The 18,785-nt window shown below is 48.5% G+C and overlaps 1 protein-coding gene across 1 annotated transcript in view; it reads right to left on the reverse strand.

Annotated features, from left to right (window-relative positions):
- Window positions 1-18,785, reverse strand: part of LOC134426518 (lipase maturation factor 1-like) — a 115,525-nt gene that overhangs the window by 92,391 nt on the left and 4,349 nt on the right. The window lies entirely within an intron of this gene.

Raw genomic sequence — 18,785 nt, forward strand, 5'->3', positions numbered from 1 at the left:
AACAACATTATAGGGGGATTTTATAAAAATTAATAACTTCTATGAAGCAGAAAAAATGAGATTTAAGTGCCCTGGGAAGTGGCACAGGACAGGCAAGCAGTGCCACTGATTCTTCCAGTCATGCATGGGTCCAGCAGTGCCATGGACTGGGCTGGATTTTTGCCTAAATGGGGCAGTTTTATCTTCAAAAAATAGAGATTAAGATCCCATTAGATTTTGTCACCATCAACATTCAGTGCAATGAGAAGCTCGGAATTTTAATCACAAAAAAAATCAAAGTGGTACCAAAATTGTCCATTAGGCCACTTTTACCAAGTGCTGGATTTTACACATCCCTGGATTTAACCAAATTACCCGGGACTGAGCTCAAAGCAGAGCCTTGGGATCCCACCATGAATCCATTCCCTGGATCCCCTGGAGCAGACAGACTCCACCTGATCCATGCAAATCTGTATTTTGCATTTTCTCCTCCATCCCAGCCTACAAATATTGCAATGATTATTCCAAGAGAGGCAGAACACACAGCTCTGTTTTGACAGGTGAAGTCCAACCCTCGCCACGTGTGGAAGCACCAAATTATCCCTGCCAAAACTAAATCGCTGCAGCTTTGTCCCACCTCCAATTATTCTGATTCTCAGATATTTCTGTGTGACAGAATTGTTCTCTGAAACCATTTTAAAAAAAGACACTAAATGGCACATTGGTGAGGAGAATTCTTGAAAACTCCTTGGTGGAGCCATTAAGGCACTGAAATTCTCAGCTATGTCAACTGAATCAGGCAGTGCCCATGGCTCCAGTTCATTCCCAAGGTTTCTCCAGGCACCTCACCAGTTTGATCCATAACAATTCCCTTCATCCAGCCCAAAGAAAACACATTCCAAACATATTCCAAACCCATTCCAGCTTCAGCCTGAGCCCCCTGATCCCCTACCCCAAGATTTTTCCAGCCCCTGATTTGATGTTGTCACACAAGAAAAACCACTTTCAATTTGCTCGAAAATATTTCCAATAACAGTCGTGAAACCTCCTTTTTTTAAAAATCTTAATGTGCAAAACCCCTTAAATCAAAATGCGATTTTAAAAACTCAGATTATTGCACATCAAAGCCATTTAAAACTCCCCCTCCTCCCTGCCCACAGCACAGCCCCCCCAGATGCCCAAATTAATGGTTCTGGAAGGAGAAGTGAGGAATATTGTCCCAAAAAGCAGCTGCAGCAGGAAAGCACCGGCTCATCCCAAAAGTGAAAGGTTAATTGTGCCTGAACCCAGCTCCGGGGCTGACTGGCACCAAAAGGGTCGTAGATCTCCCTCATTCCTGCCAGCACAAGAATCCCACTGTTATCCCTGTTTTCATATGGAAATCACCACCCTGCCCCGCTGGGGATGGGTGTCGGGGTGGGATCCAGACTCCTGCATCCCTGTGCATGCATTCCCTGGGAGAGCAGCACTGCCCTCACCCAGCAGGGCACAGCAGCAGCGTCCCCTGCTCTGTTTTTCACCCCAGTTGCCAGCCAGGGGCACAGAAGGACGCTGGCATCCTGCAGGACAATTCCCGCACATCCAGGAGGATGCTCCCAGCACCAAGCCAAGCCTTCCTGGCATGGCCTCGACCACGAGTTCAGCCCTGCACCTGTGCTTTTATCCCAAAGGGATGCCAGGGCTGGAATCCTGGCACCAGCTGGCACAGCAGGATGGAGCCGTGCCGGGCGCAGCACGGAGTAAACAGCGCTGCCAGCTGCCGGGCACAGCCCTGGCACCCCCGGCTGCTCTGCAGCTAAACCGGCCCCAAGCTGGGCTTAACTGCCCCTGCAGACAAGGACAGACCCTGCTCACAGGCTGGGACAGCAGGCTGAGCCCCAACATTCACCCAGTGTGGGGTTAAATGCTGCCCAGCTCTGGCTGCTCCCCGGTGAGGGCATGTGGGGCTCTGCTCCTGCCTCAAGGTCCTGCTAAAACCAGGTTCAGGGCAGATGACCTGGGAGAGGCTCTGATTTATTCATAAACCCCTTCCTGAGGGATGGAGCCTTCACAGCTGCCCATGTGGGATCAGTTTTCCAGGATCCATCACCCACTGTGCTTCTTCCCAGCCTCCATCCATCCATCCATCCATCCTCACACCCTGGACCTCTCCTGGCCTCTTCCTTCCCCATCCAGCACAGACTCATCCTGACCATAATTTGTCATTCCTAGAAAAATGTTAAGCCTGGAGAAGGCCTCCAAGACGCCCAAGCCCACTCCTCTCTCAGGCTTCATCTCCTGCAAACAAACTGCTGCTGGATGCTGCTCCATGGCCATTGGAAGTGCTGGGATTATCCCATACGCTCCTGTGCTGTGGTTTCTATAAAAATTCCAGTTCAATTGGGAAGATTTGAGGAGATGAACATGTTGAACAGCACAAGTGAATCCACAGCTCAGTGCACGAGGGGGGAGCTGGGCTCAGCTCACCCTCACTGGGCTGTAAGATGACACCAGGCCCAAGATTACCAAATCCATCAGCAGAACCTCCCGTTCCTCCCCGCTGACTCACACACAGTTGTTCACATCTGCCCTGAAAGCCTCAGACTCCAAATCCTTCAGATTCTTAGACAGCTCTGAGGCTGGAGCCAGTCCCTGCTGAGGTTTGAGTGTTGTCACCTCTGAACACCACTCAGGGGTTCACAGAGCCCAAACACACTGGGACACCTGAAGGGATCAGCCAGGTCACCCCACCTGAGGGGCAGCTGGTTCCTCACTGACCTTCCCAGGTCAGTAATTCCAGGATTTCTCCAGGGTTCCTCACTGACCCTCCCACATCACTAACTCCAGGATTTCTCTCCTGGTTTTTGGGATAATTTGGGTTGGAAGGGACCTTAAAGCCCACCCAGTGCCACCCCTGCCATGGCAGGGACACTTTCCACTGTCCCAGGCTGCTCCAAGCCCTGTCCAGCCTGGCCCCACTTTGGGACTGTGGGATGGGAAGGCAGATATTGGAGCTTCAGGAGCATCCACATGGAAGCCATGGAGCATCCCAAAACCAGTGAACAACCTGGGAATGAAGGGAGCACAATCTCCAGTACCATTCCCCAATCCTGGAGTTTGGGGGGTGAAACCCATCCCATAAACAGCAGCAAACCCCATCAGGGCTCTCTCCAAGAGACAATTCCCATCCTCCAAACCCAACCAACACATCCTTATTCCAGGGCTCACTGATACTGCTGGGAACGAAAGGGTCACGTTGTTGACCCACCTGCTCCTGTTTTCCTCACTTGGATCTCGTCAAATTTCAGCAGCTGCAGGGCAGCACAAAGCCCCCCATTGTTATCTCTGGCGCAGCCGGAGAGGGAGCCACGGGCTGGGTTTTTTTGGGGGGGGAAAAAAGGGAATAAACCCAACGTCCGATGGCGGCTGCTCCCGCCCCACACGCGCTCCGAGGGCTCGGGACACGCTCGGAACTCGGCGTGGCAAAATCCATGGTCTGGGATTTTCCAGAGGTCCCTGCTGGGGCAGGGGAGGAGCAGGGGCAGGAGGAGGTGCCAGAGGGGAGGAGGGAAGGGAAGAAGCAAACCCCAAACCTAAATACGCTTTTCCCTATTCCTTTTAGGGTTTTCAAGTGTTTTGCCTCTTCTAAACGCTCCAGCCCCTCGTGCAATGGAGGGTTTGTATTTGTAGCTGGACATCAAGTGATGTCCAATTTTCACCTTTATTATCTGCCATAAATAAATTCACCATCCCAAGTTAGCACAGCCTGGCCATGGCTGCAGAGGAGGCAGCACAGTCCTTTCTCCCAATCTCCTCATCCCAAACCTTTTGTTGGACAATCAGGGAGAAAGCAGTGAGGGAGGGAAGGGCTGAAAGCCTTCAGAAGATAAAAACTAGACTCAAGAATAATGAATTTTCTTATTTTCTGACTCAAAAATATCACCTGGCCAAAACCAACCCTCATACCTGGCTATGCTAGAAAGAGCTCACGTAATTAATTCTTATTAATTCCCCTTCCTAAAACACAGGACAAGGTGCAAACAGCCAATTGTTTCTCTTTGTACAGCAACACCCACACATCAGATTTACCCAGAGCACGTCTGCACGGCACAGACAAATGCTGCTCCAACAGATCCAGATTTCCCAGCTCCCAGTGCAGCTGTCTCCCTGTGGATATTGTGTGTCAGACAGCCCAGCAGCCAAGGGGAGGCAGATATCCAATCCAGACTGATTTCCCTGGAATCAGACCTGCTCCCGAGCCCACCTCCCTGAAACCCAGCGTGGTTTATTTGGTTTCAGCTCGAGCCTAAAGCACCTGTTGGGAATATCTGAGCTGTGCTGCAGGACCAGGGATTTATCCCTGCTCCAGGGGCTGGATCACTCCTGGTTTGGGGGTGATTTTAAATCCCAAATGACATTTTGGGATTGAACCTCTCCAGGTTGCAGCACCCACAGCCCTCCAGCCCAACCCCAGGACACCACAACCCCAAAATCTGACCCAGCTTCCCACATCCTCAACCACCATTATTAAATATTTCCTGTTTCTTGTTTAAAGTCACCTCAGCCTGAGGATACTTCACATTTCTGCAGCCACCAGAAAAAAGTTCTGGCTGTTGTTGGAAGATTTGGGAGAACGTTAGCAGGAACTTTTGTACTTAAAGTATAAACTACCCAGAAAAAAAAAAATAAAATTTAGCATAAAAACTTTTAAAAGCTTCCAAGTGCTCTCCAGGGTAGTCATTAGGAACTACTTAGGTAACAGGAGGGTGATAACTGGGAGTTAATGCAGCGTTAAATTAGCCCTCCTTCCATGCAGAACTTTAAGTGACAGAGGAATCAGTTGGGAGGATTTTTATTTTATTTTTTAAATAATGAAGTTAATGGATTTCCTGTTTTTAGCTCTGTGGGCGGCTGTCAATTTGAGGGATCTGTACATACTGGATTTAATTACTCTGTCTTCAAGGAAGGAAAATAAGTTCAGCCCTGTTCCTAGGAACAAGCAGGAGCTCTCCAGCTTGGCCTCAAGGTGAGGAGAAGGTGCCCACATTGGCCAGGGAGGGTGAGATGTCCCTGGAGATGGGAAACAGCATTCCCTGAAATCCTCCTGCCCAGAGAATTTGTGGCTGCTCCATCCCTGGAAGTGCCCAAGGCCAGGTTGGACGGGGCTTGGAGCACCCTGGGACAGTGGAAGGCGTTGGGGTTGGAACTGGATGGGCTTTAAGGTCCTCCCCAACCCAAACCATTCCAGGATTCTCAACATCTCGGCCATCCCAGAAAAGCCTCACAAGGAAAATGAGCTGTGCCTCAGACCCCAGGGAGTGAGGGGAGGGAGCCCAGGAATGGCTCAGAGCCCAGACAGGCCAGAGCATTCCTGGGTTCCCCCTGATTTAGGGGCTGGCCAAAGAAAGGGGCAGGATCCCAGCATGATTTAAGCTGGAAAAGCCTCCAAGGTCATCAAGTCCAACAGCAGACACTTCCCATCTAACTCAGGCCATGTTTTCCCAAATTGTGAGAGACCAGGATCCATGGAAACAAATGTTGGAGACAATTCCAATGAACTTGGCAACACTTCAATCTGAGCCTTAGTGCAGGAGAGCTCCAGCCCTGACAGTCACCCAGGCCTGCTCACCTTTCCTGATGGAAATCACAGAATGCCAGGATCACAAAAGTTGGGATCACCAGGCCCATTTTTGGAGAAAGATCACAAAATCCCATGATCACTGAGGTTGGGAAAGCCCTCCAGGACCATTGAGTCCCAGCTGTACCTGATCCCCACCTTGTCCCCAGCCCAGAGCACTCAGTGCCACCTCCAGGGATGGGCACTCCCAGCCTCCCTGGGCAGCCCCTTCCAAAGCCTGGGGAAATTCCTGCTGGTGTCCAGCCTGAAGAAAAGCAGAGCTTGTGAGCACACAGCCCACATGTCTCAGAGAGAAATGGGAAAGGCTGGAAGGGCCTGGCTGAGAAATGGGAACAGCCAGGCAGGAGAGGCCAGGGACAAGTGACACCAGCAGGAGCAGGTGATCACAGCTACAAACACATGAAAAATAGAAAAACTGAAATCCTAAGGCATCTCTTCAGCACCACACAAGGACACAGCAGCTCATCCCCAGCTTTTTGCACAACCTGCCACTCTCATCCCATCTGTTCCTGAATCCGGCCCCGTGCCATGTGCCCAGGGAGCTGAGCTGCTCCAAACAGGTGTCTGCTGGCTGTTCAATCTTTCTTCTCTTCTGGCAGCTTCAGAACCCATGAGCAGCTGTTCCCCCTGATGCCTTCAGCTTGAACTTTGCTATTTCCCAGATTCTGGAAGGCACTGGTATATAATAACTCTGAACTCCACAGAAAGTGTCAGCAGTTCTCCTCACAGCTCAGGCACACAGAACAATCCTTGTCCAGCCCCAGAACCAAGGACACCGCTGCAGCTCCAGCCCAGAAAGTGCAAACAACAGGGAATGGAGGAGAGAAAAACAGGAAGGATGGAACTTCATAACCTAAAGCTGTAATTGGACAAGTAACCCCAATATGGAAATGGAGCAGAACTTATAAAAATGGGTGTAGCCACGGCCAGGCCCTTGTACTGCCCAAGGTGAATCCTTTGAGGCTTTCTAATAAATCCCTGCTTTATTCCTTTAACCTTTTTATTCCTTTAATTTTATTTCCTTCCTGTCCAGCCTCTGCTCCAGGCAGCCTCTCAAGGCATCACCCCAACCCCACCTGCTCTCCTCCCCATCCCAAACTGCCATTCCCCACTCACACCAACAAATTAAACCCAACACTATGAAGGCACCTGGCAAGCAGACAGCAAGCCAGCCTCAAATTAAAAAGCAAATATAACAAATTTCTCCTGCTGTATCACATGAGGCCCCCACTACCCTGCACAGATTCAGTTTTATCCTCATGCAAGTACAGGTTTCACCCTGAGTGTCTGCAGGAGACAAATCCAGGCCAGGGGATGCTTTTCCCCATGGATTTGGAGTGAATCTCTCATGGAATATCATCTCTGCCTCCCAGATTTTTTTTCCTGAATGGTGTTTTTAAAGCACAGCCTGCATACAGAATAGGGTAAAAATGGTTGGGTAATTGATTAACCCCAAGGCAGATATCCCTGTCCAACACCCAAGAGACACAAAGGGTGGGATCTCAAAGGTCTATGTGAGAATTATGGAATTTTTAAGGTTGGAAAACATCTCTTAAATCATCAAGTCTAGTGATCAATCCAGAGCCACCATGCTCACCCGTGTCCCCTGGTGGTTTTTGAGCAATTCCAGGGATGGCAATTCCACCACTGCCCTGGGCTTGACAACTCTTTCCATGAAAATACTTTTTCCCTAAATTCTAAGAGAAGACCATGAGTGGTTTCTGATGGAATTTACCAGGGCAGAAGGAATTTTTTCATGGAAAGGGTTTCGGGCATTGGAAGTGCCCAGGGAGCTTTGGAGTCCCCATCCCTGGAGGGGTTCAAGGAATTCCTGGAGGTGGCACTCAGAGCTCTGGGCTGGGGACAAGGCGAGGACTTTAAATAGTCCTGGAGGTTTTTTCCAATCTGAATGATTCCAGAACTCCTGCAACATCTTTTACACCCAAAACCTTAGAAAAAAAATTCCAAACCAACCAAACAATAAAAAAAAAAGGTGCTATTTAAACAAGAGACCATGACAAAACCACTCCAGTACCTATAAATATGATTTTTCTGATTCTAAAAGGGGATTTGCTCTGTCCACACTCCAGGCTATTTTTCAGGATTACAGTTAAATAAGAAAATGGGCATTGCCAGGTCCTTTTGGACATCCCTCCATCCCAAGAAAAGCAAACAGGAGTCTCCATTCAGCCCCAACCAGCTCCAGGGAAGCTTTGGGGCTGAAAATCTGCTGTGCTGCAGGGCTGCTTCCATCCAGGCCTTTTGCAACACCATGAGCTCAGAAGTGACCAAAGTGACCCCAACACCCACAGGCTGAACCTCCAGGAACCTCCAGGAACAAAGGGAGGGGGAGCAAGAGGAAGGAGACCAAGTGTGCATCTCGGGAAATCAAAAAGCTGCTTTCAAAAGCTGGTTTTGAAGAGATCTGAGCAGATGGAGGAGGGAGCAGCAGTGCTTTGGTGATTGTGGGACAAATGGCAAAAAAGTCAGCTGGGTTAGGAAGTTGTTCTCTCCCTGCACAGTGCAAAGAGGAGCAGACACACACACACAGAGGTGGGAATGCTGATGGTCAGACACCTGAATTAGGGGCCAAGGCTGAAAATCTGCCTGGTGACCCAAAACAAAAACAAAAAAAACCCTAAAAACCCCCCCAAAAACAACAGCAACAAAAAAAACCCACAAAAAAAACTCCAAAAAAAATCCCACCAAAAAACAAAACTCAAACAAAAAAAACCAACCCAAAACCCCAAAAACCCCCTAAAAAAAAAAAAAAAAAAAAAAAAAGAAAATAAGAACCAGTTTAGTATCATTTCATAAAGTAACACAGAGTGCAGTGAGAATTCTAAGTCAGAGAATCCTGGGATGGTTTGGGTGGGAAGGGATTTTCAAGCTCAGCCCATTCCACCCCCTTTCCATGGGAAGGGACACCTTTGTCTGTCCCAGGGTGCTCCAAGCCTCACCCAGCCTGGCTTTGGGCACTTCCAGGGATCCAAGGCAGCCACAGCTCCTCTGGAAATCTGGGAATCTGTGCCAGGGCCTCTCCTGCCTGATTTTCATGGCTCCTGGAGGAAGTCACAAGGTTGGATAATCCAGCAAAAATCCACCAAGGGCAGCTCCAAACATCCCCCGCTCCAGCCCCACTGCAAACACCACAGAGCCTTGCTGGTAAAGGGACCAGAGGAGCAGAAAATCAGCCTTTTCCCCCAAAATTCCCAATTCCCTGGGTGCTGCTGCCAGCTGGACGGAGCCAGCAGCTCCATGATAACACAAGCTGAGATTTTCCTGCGCTGCTGGCAGCCTGGGTGGTGGCTGTGCCACGTGAGTGACATCACGGCCACTTGTGAGCGCATTCCCCGCCATATAATTAAGGATTTTTGCTTCTCATTTGGAGCAGCAGCTTTTCACATTTCGCTGGAAACCGCCGGAATCGACCACATGAAAACAACAATCAGCCAGGGCAGTGACAAGTGATATTAAACAGCTCCTCACAGATGTCCCAGCACCACAAAACTTGTTCCCCCTGTAAGGAATCCAAATGACTTCAGTGCCTAAAATGAACCAGATGAATGATTTCAGTCCTCACTCTGCACTTATTAAATCAGGCTGAGAAATCCTACAATGCCGTGGGGTGGGAGGGACCGGCCAGATCATCGTGTACAAGCCCCAGAACAGAAGGATCCAGCAAAAATAAAAGCAGTTTTTAAAGTGTTCAGCAGCACAAAACTAACGTGGAATTGTAAAACTGTAAAAATAGCTCAGGGATTTTCCAGACAAATAATCATCCATTCCCTAAAAGCTGAGAAAATATCCTGCCTTAATCCTGCAGTTCCAAGTGGATGGCAGCACCTCTTGCTCCAAGAATGAATTCAATTTCTGGGCAGAAATCACTGCCCAGGCTTTGATGCAAATGTTCAATCACTGATGGGGAGCTGGTCAGGGGGGCTGGGGTTCCCTAACTGGATCCATGTGGGAAGGCAGCTGGAACACCAGCACTGCTTATCCTGGTGATTTATCAACCACCTGAGGCCACGTGTGGCACCCAGCGACGCCCTGGATGCAGCAGGAGGGACAAATGTTCTGGTTAAAAATCATTTCAAACGAGAAAAGGGAACCAAATCCAAATTGAAAGTATCTGTTATTTGTTAAAATAATTACTAAGCAGCCAGTTTTCAAATGGTATTGGGTTTTATACATAAAAAAAAAATTATGTTTTTCTTTTATAGAATCACAATGATTTGGGCTGGGAGGGACTTTAAAAATAGTCTAATTGTAAATTCTCAGTTGGGTTAGAAAAGGATTTAAGAGATTAACCCTTTATAAAGTGAGAGTGTGCCACTCTAAGTGACCACAAAAGCACAGATGTTAAAGATAAATTATTTTTTCAAGTATCTAAAAATGTGGAAATAAAGAGAAGAGAGCACAGCAAAGCTTCCCAAAGGAAGGAAACTGCATTTCCAAAGGAGAGCCCAGATCCTCTCCCTGATGCATCTGCAGAGAGGGGAGGTTTTAGCATCCATGGCATCCCAGGACTCAAAAATGCAATCAAACCCTCCAAGATGTTCCTGTACAGGATAATTCTCCAAAGAGAAAGTGCTGACCCTTATAGAGCAGCACGTGTTGGGAGCTGCTTTAATTTCATTTTACTTTAAAGCCTCACCAAGGAGAAGTTCAAAATGCTGTTTGTAACCGAGTCAGAGTTAAAAGGTACTCAATAAAAACCTTCACTGATTTCTCCTGGCCATAAATCCAAAAGGTAAGATTGTGCAACACCAGTCCTTCATATTTAATAATAACAAACAGATGGGAAAATATTCTAATAAATTATTTGAACTGTCCAAGCTGTGTGCCAGAAAGTCCTGGCCAGATTCCCCTGCTCAACCATCTCTGGAGCATTTCCCTGCAGATCTCTGAGCTCTCCCTGTTCCTGGAGGGGGAAATATCAGCAACCAGTGACTTTCCCTTAAAATAAATTTTAAAAGGGATGAAATCACCACTGGAGCTACGTCCTAGGGCTGACACAGCACAGCCAAACACGAGGAAGGGATTTCCATGGCAGAGAAGGAGCCACAGCACGGCTCAAGCACCCAGGATGGGGATTTACCCCTGCTCCAGGGTCTGGGTAACTCCTGATTTGGGGGGTGACTTTAATGCCAAATGACATTTTGGGATTGAACCTTTCCAGGCTCCAGAGCTTCCAGCTCCCACCCCGAGAGTCTGACAGAAAACGCCTGGGGATCCTGGAGCCCTGGGGACAAAGCTGCTGTGCTGTGCCCCGGGGTGGGCAGGAGAGCAGGGATGGCCCTCGGGCACAGCCAGGGCACAGCAGGGCCCAAATGATGCCTCAGGTTTTGGCTTTTCTATTTCTCACATTCTGTGCTGCTTTAGTGTGCAGTTCTGAACTTCACATGAGGGGATGCTGAGCTCTCTGCACAGAGCAGGGAGACAAAACAATTCCTGCTCCAGCTGGGGACCAAGGAGAAATGATCCAAATCTCAGCCCAAGAGCACAAACAACGTGGGCTGGAGAGAGAAAAACAAGGATGGGACAGCATAACCTAAAGCTGTAATTGGACAATGAACTCCAGTATGTAAATAGACCAAAATTTCTAAAAATGTGAGACCTCATCTATTTTGGGGCCATTTTGGTTCATCTGGGGTGCAGCCCTGGCTGGGCTCTTGTGCTGCCCAAGGTGGATCCATTGAGGAGATCCTTTTAATAAATCCCTGCTTTATTCTTTAACCCTGTCCTGCCTCTGTTCTAGCTCAGCCTTCCCAAACCATCAATCCCATGCAACATCAATCCCAGAGCTGGATTTGCTGCAGCTCCCATTAAAATGTTTGATTCCAAACCACCAAATCTTGACTTTCAAGTGTTCTCCTCCTCTTCCTGGCCACTGCCTGTTTGAAAAGCTGAACGAGCCAGAATAATGTAATTAGGAATGTTATTAGGAATATTAAGCAGCCATGTAAATGAGAATGGAAAATATTTACATTACTCGTTGTGATAAAGGGGACAGAAAGTGGGATTTTAAAGCTTAGCAAAGGACAGATGGGAAGAGCCAGAGCTCTCATTATCCCCTCAGCCACCTCCCTGGCACTCCCCTCCATCCCTCTGGGGATTTCTGTCCCCGCAGGCTGTGCCTCCCCTGGCTGAGACACCCAGCACAGCTGGGCCAGCCCAAGTGCACTGACCCTGCCCCACATTTACACCTGGGATTTCTCCTGCTGCCACCCAACCTGCATTTAATGAGTAAAAAGCTGCTGGCAGGGTCTGCCCTGGTGACAATCTGTGACAAAGGGCTGTGCTGTCACTCTGGCAGACACATCACAGGGAATGTCCCTTCCAAAACACCATCATTCCCTCAGGAACCCAAACCAAGGGACAAAAACCATTTCCCTGGAGGTTTCTGCCCCTCATCCTTCACCTTTTCCATGGCTCCTTCCCCCAAAGGATCCTTTCACACCTCCTCCTACTCTAAGCCACCACATAAGCACTGATATCAAAGAGAAATTATTTCTGAAGTTTCTAAAAATGCAGAAATAAAGAGAAGAAAGCGCTGCAAAGCTCCATGTTTCTTGTGGCTCCTTCAGGTGCCAAAATCCCCAATTTTGGCTCCTTCAGGTGCCAAAATCACCAATTAGATCACCCTGGAGCCTTCTCTCCTCCAGGCTATACCAAGGACAGGTAATTTTGGGATGCATCCAGGCCCACCCTTCAAAAAGAACAGGAAAACACCAGAGAGTTGCCATAAAACTTGGAGTCACTCTGAGTCCAGGCACGGGAGCTGAGGTGCAGCAGAGATTTCAGCTGGAATTTGCTTTGAAATCCTGACACTTATCTGCTTGGAGTAACAGCAAATATGTACCTTGGCTCCCTCCAGCTTCCCAGGGATGGCTGGGAGCAGGATGGCTTAACACTGCGGTTTCACCCGGCCTGGGATGGAAAAAGAGCCCATGAGAAAATGATTTCCCTGGCCTTAAAGTAAATAAATGAATCCCATTTCTTGAGGAGTTGCAGGGATGCAGTGAGGGGGTGGCCAGAAATATTTGGCTAGGTAGCACTGCCCTGAAATCAGGAATGGGAACATGGGTCTGGGACACCCCAGGGCTGGGGGAGCTGCTCAGGAAATCGAGGCAGCCCACACAGGGCTCAGCAGGAAGCAGCCTTGTGTGCAAAGATGCCACAAATGACACAAAAACACCAAATATTTCAGCTCCCAGGAAATTCCTGTCAACAAACAAACCTTGGGGACAGCAGCAGAAGTGGCAGCTCCATTCCTGAGCTCCCTGGTGGTTTTGAGACACGGCTCAAGCACTTTGTGTTCTTTCCCTTCAGGTTTTGCACATTTGATCTTGGACTGATTTAACCCCAAATCAGGAGTTCAGATGATGCAGTGAAACCCCTGAAGTCCCTTCCAAACCTGATTTTTAATGATGCTTAGTCATTAATGAGCTCCTGCTCCCATTTAAAGGGAGGAGAGGCAGAGGAATACAGAAATTCTGGTTGCTAAGAGTTCTTCACGTGCACAACCTCACTAAACCACACAATTTCTGTTACCACTGAAGTCTAAATTTGTATTTATCTCTCAACTACAACACGTCTTCTCCCTAATTTAAAGACGGCAAGGCAAAAAGAACTGCAGCAATTCCAAAAATCCCAACTTTTCCTTTTGTTGGTCCAGAAATCTGCTCAACCCCAGCTCATTCCCACAAATCATACCAAGGAAATATTTTTGGCCAAAGGGACTTCAAGAAGAAATCCACAGACAGCTCCATTGATGGAGTTTGTTCCCTGCTCCAGGCAGATCAAGGAGTCTGGATTTAGAGGAAGATCAAACCTGACCTCTGGCTCTCACTTCCACCAGTTCTGATGCATGAAGAGAACACAGAAAATGCAATAAACCTCAAAACAGAGACTTGTGAAAAATCCCAGAGAATTCCAAAAAGGGGCTCTGCCAGCATAAATACAATTAAACAATATTTAACCTTCAGTAGCACCAAGCTGTCAAATAAATATCCCTAAGAAGACAACTTAAAAGAAGGGGGAAAAACAATCCTTCTCCTCCTTCCTGCAGGAAAAAAGGGATAAGAATAGATAAGAACACAGGACAAATGTCCTGGAAAAAAGCCTTAATTTTATTGCTCAAACCAATGGATTTTTAATCCGTGGCCAAAAGAAAATACCAGATAGGAATGGGCAGGAAAACGGAAATTTTTTTTCCATTTTTATTGCAATGCTGTGGCTGCTTCCAGCTGGGATCCTGCAGGGAGATGGAGAAGGTGCTCCAGACCAAAAGTTTTTCCAAACCTCTCACTGATTAATAAAAGACAAAAAAGTCAATCATTTAACCTGACCCAAACTTCTTCTCTGCTCACCAAATATTCCTGATGGAAAGCAACCAAAATCCACAGACTTCCACCCAAACTTCCACACCCCAGATCAATTAAAAGGATAGAGAATATCCCAAGAGTTGGATTCCTTAAAAAGGGTCCAATCTCCCTCTGAGCTCCCCACACAACTCCCAGCTGTCCTGAGGCGTCCAATGCCAAGATCTCAACCCTTTAATTAATAATTCTTCCACAGAAGAACATCCACCAGGATCCATCACCCCCAGGAAAAATGGAGCTCCAAAACTCCATGGCAAGAGCTGGAATCACCCTCACCAATCACTGCCAGAAAATTTTTATGTAGATCAGGGCAGAAGAAGGGCATGGAATGGGAAGGAGCCACAGACAAACCAGAAGTTGGAAGTGACAGTGGATAATGGAAAAGAAAAACTCCAGCAGCTCCTTGGATGCCCTTTGGTTTATTGTGATTACCCAGGGGTTACTCTGCACATCAAGGTTTATTTAACTTCAGGAAAACACAAAAATAAAAATCAAACTTCTCCCCCAGTGCCAGACCTGAACTTTGGATGGAAGCAAGCCCTGAATGCAGCTCTGCCCAACTCCGATCCTGCCTCCATCAAAAGCCTGGAGACAGCACAGGGAATTCAGACAGCTCCATGCTGAGAGGTGTCAGCCCTGATCCTCTGTTTGCACTTCAGCCTCCCCAGCTGGTCCTTCTCACTAAAAATCAGGAGAAAAACTTCCTATCTCCCACTGCTGAGGTGGGTTCTGCTCTTAGGTGGGTTCTGGGCTCCCAGAACTTTCCCTAGAGATGGCTGTTCCCAGGTGAAGCCAAGCAGGTGGGCTGTCCCCAGAGTTTGGGACTCTGTGTCCCTGCAGTGTTTGCCAGAGTGCCAGAACTGCTTGGCATCTCAAGGTCCTTAAAACCCAGCAGAATTCCATAAATCAGGTGGAGGCCAGGCTGGACAGGGCTTGGAGCAACCTGGGATAGTGGAGGGTGTCCCTGCCCATGGAACAGGACAAGCTTTGAGGTCCCTTCCAACCCAAATCACTCCATGATTCCATAAAACAACGCCAATGTCCTCCGCAGCTGCTGCCACACCTGCCAAAAATCCCCTTTAAAATGCTTGTTTGGGTTTGGTTTTTTTAAAAAATAGAGCAAAAGGCTGAAAATAATACCACAACACAACATTTACAGGAGTACTTTGTGGGGTACTGCAGGTCAGCCTTGCTGGGGGACTTGGCTCTGGTTTTCCAGAGGGAAACTCATCCTTTGCAATGAAATGGGAACAACCAGAAGAGGGAGAAGCAACAATCTCCAGGATATTTGTGACCACAGCTGGAGCAGGCTCAGAGCAGCCCCACATCCTTGATTTTCTTTTCCAAATCCCTCTGTGCCACAGAAGAACCCTGCAGGTGACAGTGGCCATGGCACACCTCCCAAATCCCATTCCAGCCCAGGTGGGGCTCAGCTTTTCTGAAGGATGCACAAAATTAGGATTGAATCCTTGGGATCATTTAAATTCCCACTCCCTGAAGGAATGGGGGAATAAATCACCCCCTTCCAGCCTCATTCCAGCTGGGAAATTCCATGGGATCTCCTCAAACCCCAAAGAAATGGGAGCTGTGTCCACCCTGAGCACTGTCCCCAGGCATTGTCACACCAGCTGAACTCCAGCCCAAAGTGGTGGCAGCAGTTTGGGGCTGGGCAGCACTTCCCTGGCTTATAATCACTTTGGAACAAGTTTTTCTTGTTAAAAAATCCCTTTTTTAGCACAAACAGGGAGCAATCAGCCTGAATTGGGATGTCTGGACATCAAATCCTCCTCAAAACGCTGGGAAAAGGCTCCTGTAAGATTTTGATGTTTTTTTAAGAACTGAGCTGGCACTTCCCTGAAGCCCAGGCTTGTTCCTGCTCCTGCACAGAAGGGAACTGGGAGCAGGCAGAAAGCCTGGGGTTTAATGGGAGGCTTAACACAAATCCAGGGAAAGCTCAGGAGAGATAACAGAGAGGCTCCTGCGAGATAAGAACAAGTGCTGGCATGATAAGGAGTTCAGGAGAGCTCAGGGCCAGGATCAAACTCTGCAGGTGAACCTGAGAACAGGTTCAGTCCTACACACCAAGAGCAATTACAGCTAATTAAACTAATTGCCTTTTTCCTAGTGTGGATTCTTGAATGGTTTGGGTTGGAAGGGATCCTAAAGCCCATCCAGTTCCAATCCCAGAACTCTCCACCATCCCAGGGTGCTCCAGCCTGGCCTTGGACATTTCCAGGGATGCAGGGGCATCCACAGCTTATCTGGGAATTCCATCCCAGCCCCTCCCCACCCTCAGAGGGAGGAATTCCTTCCCAGTATTCCATCTATCCCTGCCCTCTGCAGTTTAAAACCACTGCTCCCTGCCCTGTCATGATCTGCCCCTACAAAAAGTCTCTCTCCCTCTTTTTTGACCCAGTCCAAAGTCACCCATCAGCTCTGTTCCAACAGCCAAATCCTGAGCTGAAACACCAGACAGGAACAGGAGAGAATTCCCTCAGCCACATCCAACAGCAGACACTTCCCATCCAACTCAGGCCATGTTTTCCCAAATTGTGAGAGACCAGGATCCAACTCCCTGCTTTGAAACAAACATTGGTGACAATTCCAATGAACTTGGCAACGCTTCAGTCTGAGTCTTAATGTCTACCCCTGACAGTCACCCAGGCCTGTTCACCTTTCCTGATGGAAATCATGGAATGCCAGGATCACAAAAGCTGGGAAAGACCTCCAGGATCACCAGGTCCATTTTTGGAGAAAGATCACAAACCCCATAAAAACCAAGGTTGGAAAAGCCCTCCAGGACCATCAGCCTGTGGGAGCCAGCCCTGATCACTGTTTGCACTGGAGCCTCCCCAGCTTGTCTTTCTCACTAAAAATCAGGAGAAACCCTTCCTATCTCCCACTGCTGAGGTGGGTTCTGCTCTTAGGCGAGTTCAGGGTTCACAGAACATTCCCTAGAGCTGGTTGTTTCCAGGTGAAGCCAAGTTGTGGCTTGGTGAGTCCAAGCTGTGCCTGATCCCCACCTTGTCCCCAGCCCAGAGCCCTGAGTGCCACCTCCAGGAATTCCTTGGACACCTCCAGGGATGGGAACTCCAAACCTCTCTGAGCAGCCCCTTCCAAAGCCTGACCACTGAATTCTCCCCGAATTTCTCCCAAGCACACAACCCCAGTCTGCCAAAGGCATTTCTGTTTGTTTCCTTTTCGTCGAGGCCGGGCCAAAAGCCGGTCACAAGAGCAGAGCAGGAACAATCTGCTCAGGGAAAGGCTTTCCCCCTTTCTGCAAGGCCAGCGTTCCCATTCCACCCACTTACATTCCTGGATTAAGGGAAAATAAAATCACATCCGCAGGCCGGCCAGCAGTGACACAGGTCGAGATGCATGGCAAAGGGCTGGAAGAGAATTCCAGGCATGGAGAGCTCTTTGGAGAAGTTCTGCACTCCCTCCAGCACCACCATTTCCATCAGGCCTCGTTAAGGAGTATTTTATCCCTTCAGCTCATTTGCATAATTGCCGCAATCAAAGGCACTACTTTGCAGTAATAACTTTAATGGCAGATTTTTCCTCAAACATTCTTTTTTAAATGCACCGAGGTGAGGGTGGTGCAGCCATGTGCCAGCAGGAATCCAGGCAGGAGGTGACCCTGGGGGAGTGTGGGGTGTGGAGAGGGACCAGTTGTTTTCAGTTTTGGGATTGTTTCTGCTTTATCATGCTCAAGGTGCATCCCAGAATGGAAATATTTGTCAATTAAACAGCAGACTGGTTGGTACACTGAGAATTTCCTGCTTTTTTTCCCCATTAATTTTGCTACTATTGTCTTATTAGGAGGGAATCTGGCTTGTTTCCAGGCTAAAACCAGGTTTTGGGAGGGAGAGTCCCAATCTCAGCCTTTGGTTTGGCTTTACAGAACCCTGGATGGTTGGGCTGGAAGGGACCTTAAAGCCCATCCCATTCCAACCCCTGCCATGGGACACCTTCCACTGGAGGTTTCTCCTGAAAATTTGGAGCTCTGGCCTGTATCCCTCAAATCCATGGAGATAAGAACATGGAGATAACATCTCCAAAGCTTCAGCAGCCTTGTAAGGTTTATTTTGAAGTCAGGCAAGAACCACTGGACTAATTTCTAACAAAAAACACAGACTTAGAGAAAACAAGCTGAGATCCAACTGGGACTGACAGCAGAAGTCAGCTGGGATTTCCACCCTGCAGCTCCTGTGTCCTCCAGAAAACCCAATTTCACCTCAAACGCCAGCTGCCCCACCAGTGCATCTCCAGCTCCATGGTGCTGGGATGTTCCTCCTGGAAAGCTTCTCCAGGCCATGGGAGCATCTTGCCCAAGCAGGCTCCACACCTCCTCCCTGGGCCAACAGAAGATTTGGGGGAATTTCCCCTGTATAGGGGGAAGTAATGGTGTTTTCCTCACCCTGAGCCTGACATCTTTACTTTTTCCCCTGGAAATATTTCTCAGCCCCACTTTACAGGCCCTGAACCCAAATCTTGTTTCCAGTTCTGCTGGGAACAGCTGGCTAGCACACAAGGGAAAGGGCAGCAGCTCTCCATGGCAAACAGGGAATCTTCTGGGAAGAAATGAGGAATTAAAGAGAGGTCGTGTGGCTTGTGGCCCTGCTGACTCAAGCTCATGCAGCCTGGCTGTAGCAGGTTTCTGATAGCAGATATCAACCACCAGGCTCCCAAACAAGCCTGGCTCAAGCCAAGGCCCCGCTGCCCTTTAATGCAGGCCTAACAACATTAAACCCAAGCCCAGGGTGAGGCTGGGCAGGGAATCAGACAAGGCATAAATTAAA

The sequence above is a fragment of the Melospiza melodia genome, chromosome 18 (assembly GCF_035770615.1).
Source record: "Melospiza melodia melodia isolate bMelMel2 chromosome 18, bMelMel2.pri, whole genome shotgun sequence".
Taxonomy (NCBI): domain Eukaryota; kingdom Metazoa; phylum Chordata; class Aves; order Passeriformes; family Passerellidae; genus Melospiza; species Melospiza melodia.